Source organism: Penaeus monodon, chromosome 18 (assembly GCF_015228065.2).
Source record: "Penaeus monodon isolate SGIC_2016 chromosome 18, NSTDA_Pmon_1, whole genome shotgun sequence".
Lineage (NCBI taxonomy): Eukaryota > Metazoa > Arthropoda > Malacostraca > Decapoda > Penaeidae > Penaeus > Penaeus monodon.
The window spans coordinates 15,984,002-15,991,501 of record NC_051403.1 but is presented as its reverse complement, the minus strand read 5'-3'; the positions used below and the strand labels follow the sequence as shown (position 1 = coordinate 15,991,501).

The 7,500-nt window shown below is 32.0% G+C and overlaps 1 protein-coding gene across 1 annotated transcript in view; it reads right to left on the bottom strand.

Annotated features, from left to right (window-relative positions):
- The window catches only part of LOC119584859 (facilitated trehalose transporter Tret1-like), a 5,748-nt gene extending 5,185 nt beyond the window's left edge, over positions 1–563 (bottom strand). The window contains exon 1 of the mRNA XM_037933494.1: positions 391–563. The gene's annotated coding sequence lies outside the window, so the exon portion shown is untranslated. The remainder of the gene's footprint in view (positions 1–390) is intronic.
- Between the last annotated feature and the right edge of the window lie 6,937 nt (positions 564–7,500).

The following is a 7,500-nucleotide window of genomic DNA, read 5'->3' as shown; positions in this document are numbered from 1 at the left end:
GGTAGGTGTTAAAAAGGTTTCACTGTGCTATGGTAATCAAGAAAAAATTAAGTTCCACTGAAAACGATGTTCAGGGTATTGCCTTACTAGGTTATTATTGACTTATTTTGCTGCTATTAATTTGTTTTGGTGTCATTTTATAGACGACTCTACCAAAATAGGTGTCTGCTCCAAATGCTTATCCTTGTTGATCAGTCAGATTGCGTTGTTCTATACTTAGAATCAGTAAAGTTCCATACCTTCACGTCATTACATAGTGGACAACACTCCATGGTTATCACCAGGATTACAACACCACTGCACGAGTACAACACAACAAGTATTTCATGTTCATTACCCCGACACCAAAGATAAAATAACAAAACTATCACTTTCTTAGAAGCACTGTACCATGGGTGAAGATGCCAGATGGCAAATGAAGTATCTCAACGTCTTTGAGAGGAAAGCACAGGAGATTGCGTGTCAGTCAACATGAGGCATCACGTGTGTGAGAGAGAAGCCACACCCAAGCGTGGGACGGGTTTACATGTCTGAGTGTGTGTGCGTGTGTGTGTGTGTGTGTGTGTGTGTGTGTGTGTGTGTGTGTGTGTGTGTGTGTGTGTGTGTGTGTGTGTGTGTGTGTGTGTGTGTGTGTGTGTGTGTGCGTGTGCGTGCGTGTGTGTGTGTGTGTGTGTGTGTGTGTGTGTGTGTGTGTGTGTGTGTGCGCGCGCGTGACTTTGATAAAGATTGAAAGGTGGCAAATCCCTGAGTAAAGTGACAGCGCAAGCACTATAGCATTATGATGGTGGTGATAATAATCAGAATGTTGATGATAAAAAATTATGTTAGGTATAATTAATAGTATCATTAATATTATCATCATGATCATTGTTATTATTATTATCACTACTACTACTACTACTATTATTATTATTATTATTATTATTATTATTATTATTATTATTATTATTATTATTATTATTATTATTATCATTATTGTTACTACTAACATTATTATCATATCAACATCTTCATTATCATCAGAATGACTAAAAACAGAAATAATGATAATAATAATAACAGTTATAATAATAACTACTGTTGTTTTAACATCATTAGTTCCATTAGTATCCGTAATATTTTAGCTTCACAGAGCCATCCGACCAAGCAGTTATCATTAGTTGTTTCAAATGTTCCCCAAGTAACATACGTGAATCCGTTATTTCTTTCTTTCTTTCTTTCTTTCTTTTCCGTTGCAGATGATATAAGTGGAAGTACTGTTAACTGTTAACTCTAAAGCTTTTCCCTATTATTCCAGCCACTCCTGTAAATCCAAAAGCCAGCGTAAAATCAAAACCTTCATAGCTCTGACGCTTCGCTGGCCTGTCGATCGCCGTGGACGTCATGCATATGGGAATATATTTTATGAATTAATTAATTTGATTGTATATCTTTTTATCATTATTATTATTATTATTTTGCATTTATTATATTTATTTTATGGTAGGGTCATTACATTTCCCTGTAAATGTATACGTAAGCATTACTACGTGTTGAATAACTTTCTTATTATCAACTTAGGAAGGAAATGTCATAGATAAATGGTTTCTTATTTTTGTTGTTCTGTCGATTATTGTTTCATGTGACTGTGTGAAACTGGAACTATAACGTGTTACCGAGAAATATACGAGTCCCCGTGCTTAAAAAATCGTTTTCTATAATATTTTGTAAAAGAAAGTAGATTTTAAGGATAAACTATAATATCTACCAAAATAGGTGTCTACTCCATATGCTTATTTTTATTGTAGAGTATTTTTCATCAAAAAACAAATTCGTACGAAATATCACAAAGCTACAGGGTATTATTGGAAATGACACCTAACACCAAAACTGACCTTGCCATCCAATAGAACGTATCGTTTTTAAGACACTTTTCTTCTATAGCAATTCCTTCGCAAACCATTATAAGGGTAGTGGAGAGGATACAAAACTTAATTATATACATTCCAAGCGCTCCTTGATACGTACTCTTCCAGCGACGAGAAAAAATGACGCGATATCGAGGCGACGAAACAATTCGGGCGGAATTGTAGCGGATGACATAAGCGAGGGAAATTAAATGTGCCATGACAATAGACACCAGCGACCAGTCTATTTGAGCCAATAAGATTTGCAATAGATAATCATGCGACAAAGTTTTATTTCGATCATTCGCTTTTACCCTTCCATTTCTCTGATACTTAAAAATGAGTGCTTAATTCGTTCGATACACGTCGAGAGCTTTCAGAAAATCATGGTTTTCACCCGGAAATCGGTGTTAGCCGTCATTTCCAAATTTACCAGCCACTGTTTTGTGTTACTTCCATCATATTCTTTCTTGGTCTGTCTTTCCTTCAAAAAATCGAGAGTACACACCATTTTCTTGGATACCAGGATGGTGAAAAAAAATAATAATAATAAAGAGAAATTACATATTATTCTTTCCATTAACGACATATTGTTGGGATGTACGTGGATATTATGGTAATAGATAAGCAGGCAGAGCATGAGAGGATGAAATGAAAACCTTGCTTCCATGCTGGGTTTATTGTTCAAGTCTTTCTACATAGGCTACCAGAGGCGCTAAGCTCACAGGCATCATACGTATAATAATAATGTGTTTAAATCTATAATTGATATATATATATATTTAACTTTTATGAACATATATAAATATACTGTATGTAATCACATTATCTATACATAATATTATTGATATTCAAAATATGAAATAGAGACTGAAGTTTAACTCCCTTCCTAACATATATTTTCGAAGCATTTATATTTTCAGTATTATCTGCATAAACAGATATGAAATTATGCTGAATATGTAATAAAAAAATACCTTAAGTAAACGATGTACACGTTGAATATTACGTTTATGCAAAAGATATTTATTTAGTGTTTTTCTCATTATTATACAATCATTTAGAAGTCAAAAGTGAATCCATGCAAGTCAAAGCAGACTTGACTATCCTGCAAATAGTCCCAGCCAAGTACAAATACATCACACTATACATGATAAAGTTAGAAATAACCTGTGATGAAAGTATAATGATTTAGGTATAATTCTAACACATGCGCAATTCAGTCCATTAATTCTATACTCAGTCTCGTCCAATAATTGAAACCAGTCGATGTGCTTCAAAACTCTCATTATAATTCCGACAACGCAGGTGAGCGATGGATTTGTAAGGGATAAAATGTCAGAGAGACCGCCACTCAATTACTCAACGTAGAAAAATGGTGCCACGATTTGTTTCCATATATGTAAGGTAGAATTTGACACTAAGAACTAGAAATCAAGCTAGAAGTCCGTAATTCTCAGTTTCAAGTTTCTTAGTAATAGGATTTTTAGGTAGAATATCGAAAGTAACTTTTTATACGGCAATCTCATTCAAACTAACTCTGTTGCATTGATTTGCTCTTTTGCAACGTTCACTGCAATGAACGAGGCAGAATATATATATGAATCTGATGCCATATGTTAGCGATGTAGCCCTTCCCTTGGTGCTCATTCTTCATATATACTGTAAATCTATAAATTATGAATAACGGCCATATGTAATCAAGGTATTATATTGATACTCTGTGGATTTTCTATACTTATGCACATTTATTTGTCAATAAAAGATATGCATTTGTAATATACTTCGGCAAAACGGCTAAATCTGGGAGGCTCATCAAAGGCTCCACAAGGATTAACTGGCGAGGGATTGATGAAAGGCCTGACATACTCACTGTAGGCTACTTATATCTCAGCTTCAGAGGACGTGCTTAATTCCACATTTTGCAGTTATTTTTTTCATTAAACCTATTTACCTTGTGGGCCTGTCGAATACTACTTTTCTTCCTTTATAATAATTCATCTTCCCCTTGTGTGTGTGTGTGTGTGTGTGTGTTTGTTTGTTTTACTTATATGTACGTATAATTGAATATGAAGACGTAAACTCATGTAATTTTAAATGCAGTTAATACCAATTGATAAAAGGTGTCCCTTTATAAATATTTAAAGTGTTTCGACAATTTTCCGTCGTTTGATTTGTTAGTTAATAACTAACAACTTGTATGTATTCCAATTTCCTAATGTAAAATCAGTAAAACAAGGATTAATAATTTAATACGATTAAAAAATAAAATAAGATTCGTCAACTCGAGTACGATTCCTAGGAATGGAGGTGGAGTCGAACTTTCGGCACAGCGTGATAACACTGGCAGCGTGGCTGTTGCGACAGGCCCTGGAATGTCGCGACCGAAGACCAACGGCACTTTATTGTGTTGTTAGACTTTTTTTTCTTTTTTATAGAAATTATATTGTTTGTTAGGTATTAGAACAGGCGTAAAACACTCTCATTGAAGTTAGCGTTTTGTTTGGTAGTGAAGAAACAGCCGTTTTTTTTTTTATGATAATGTCAGGAGATGCCGCAGGGACAGATGTAGAATATGAAAAAAGAAATCGAATACGTAAAAAACATAAAAATGCTAAAGGTTCGTGGTCAGAGAACAGAAGGATATCTGATCAATCTTATCGGATAGGTAACTTCGTTGAGGTTATATGCGTTGAACATATTGCATTTTTCTTCTTTACTCTTTGATTAATTCACTGAATTTTCTTTAATATAGTACAATATATATTTCTTGATGCAGGAATAATAAAACCATAGCAAATTAGCCATAAGCATTTATAGAAAAAAGGTACATGATATTAGTAGTAAAGTTAAACAATACTTCGGACCATGTTACGGAAATTCTCATGTATCGATATGAGTGAAAAATCGAGTGACATTTTTTTTTTAATCAAGATAAATCACTTTGCCCTTGTAAAAAATATCATCTTGATGAAGAATATGAATTAATTCAATGCATCTATTTTAGGGAAAAGGAGAGAATAAAGAAACCACAGTAATGAAAAGATCACATTCACACAGTGTTAGGCCATTGAAACTAGATTATTTGTTTGCCAGCAGAAGTTCAAAAATACGTGGCGATTTTTCTTCGTCAGTCATTATGGGCAGCCCTTTCACATAAATGTATTGCTCTGAAGTATTTACCTGAATTTGGCTCTACACAGTTATGTAAAATACAAGATATTATGGTCTATAAAATCTCTGTTAATATATGTATGTATAGATGTGTATATATATATATGTGTGTGTGTGTGTGTGTGTGTGTGTGTGTGTGTGTGTGTGTGTGTGTGTGTGGTGTGTGTGTGTGTGTGTGTGTACGTGTGTGCGTGCGTGCGTGCGTGCGTGCGTGCGTTCGTTCGTTCGTGTGCGTGTGCGTGTGCGTGTGTGAGTGAGAGTGTGAGTGTGTGTATTTGTATGTATGTATACATATATACACATATACATAGATACATATATATATATATGATATATATATTATATATATATTATATATATATATTATAATATATATATTATATATATATATATATATATTATGTATATATATATATTTATATATATATATATATATATATATATATATATATATATATATATATATAATATATGTATATATATATATTATATATATATATTATATATATATATATATATATATTATAATGTACAGCAAATTAATAACTGTTTTCAGGCGTCTATACAACTGACCGCATTTTTATTAGATTTTCGCGCTGTTTTACCCACAAAACAGTATCAATTTCGAAAAAAAAGGATATTAGAAGCAGTGCCACTATAACACGCGAGTGCTGACGGGAGACAAGTAAATCAATTTCACTGGCCCAGTGGTGAACTTTCCTTTCTTATGCAACTACCACTGTCTCTAGTTTCTTCGATTTCTGCGTCTCCCCACATTCACTGGGGTCGTCGAACAAGCATTTGTAACCGTTTTCAGATGAAGAAGACAGCAGGCAGAGTTTACAGCAGGTGTTTTCTCGGCAGGAATTTTCGGCCTGGTGTAGGAAGAGACAAGGTTGTTATTGTTATTATAATTTTTTTCATCATAACCACTATCATCGTCATTACGATAGCTCCAACTTTAAGCCTGTTATTCTGTCTATTATTTTCCTTATAATCACCGTCATAGTTATCATTATTACTATCATTAACATTGTTATCATTATTGTCATATTATTGTCATTATTATTTTCGTTTTATTATTATTATTAGTAGTAGTAGTAGTAGTAGTAGTACTATCACCATTATCCCATATCATTAGTACTACTACTAATCTTAAACACCCACACAAAGGGTCTTACCTCAGAGTACATATCAGGATGATACACTACAATGCCATAGGGTGTTCTCTGGTGCCATCTTGTCAACTGCTTCTGGTTACCGCAGTCTTTCTTATCACAGGTCCACACCTACAGCGAATATACAGTAGATTAGGTGATGAAATCTTGAATTATGTGTTATAAAGAATAGATCGGTTGGGGTATTTTGATAGAAGTGGTGCATTTATGCGATAAACCTTTTGTTGTGATATCTTACTATGTGCACTGAGCAAATGGATTAGAGAAAATATAACAAGATCTATATATACATATATATTTATATATATGCATAAATGTGTGTGTGTGTGTGTGTGTGTGTGTGTGTGTGTGCTCGCGCGCGTGTGTATCACAACTGCAATTGCAAATCATAAAATAAAGCACAGCCAAATTAACAGCATCCGTCACTTACTTGGTCAGTTATCCAATCTGTGTAGTATAGTTTATTCTCCCACAAAGCCATGGCATAAGGGTGTTTGAAGTTAGCATTTACCAGTTGCTAAAAAAAAGTAAATAAAAAATAAGTTAATTAATCATTACGAAATTGATCCTAACAGTTCCATCGTCATGAGCGCTGTAATTGTAGTTAATATTGCATCAAAATATATCAACAGTTGATGTATCTTTGCTTTATTTTCTGTTGAATTGCTAATACGAACACAATAGAAAGAATCTTTAGAATTGACATTTCTTCAGATATGTTTTTCGAATTACATGTTTACGACCAATAAACGTATTTTGTTTGTAGGAATAGTTGACCTTACATTTCTATTTATTATCATTATTGATAACAGCATTCATATTATTATTATTATTGTTATTATTATTATTATTATTATTGATAACAGCATTCATATTATTATTATTATTGTTATTATTATTATTATTATTATTATTATTATTATTATTATTATTATTATTATTATTATTATTATTATTATCATTTATTATTATTATTATTATTATTATTATTATTATTATCATTATTATTATTATTCATATATATTCATTATATTATTTATATTATTATGTCATTATTATCATATTATTATATTATTATTATTATTATTATACATATATCTTATTTATCATTATCATCATTATTTATCATCATCTTTATTATATCATATATATGTATCATTATTATCCATATTGTATTTATCGTTAATATTATTGTTTGATTATTATCAAATTATTACATATTAACTCTATCATATCATTACATATTATGCTGTATTATTAAT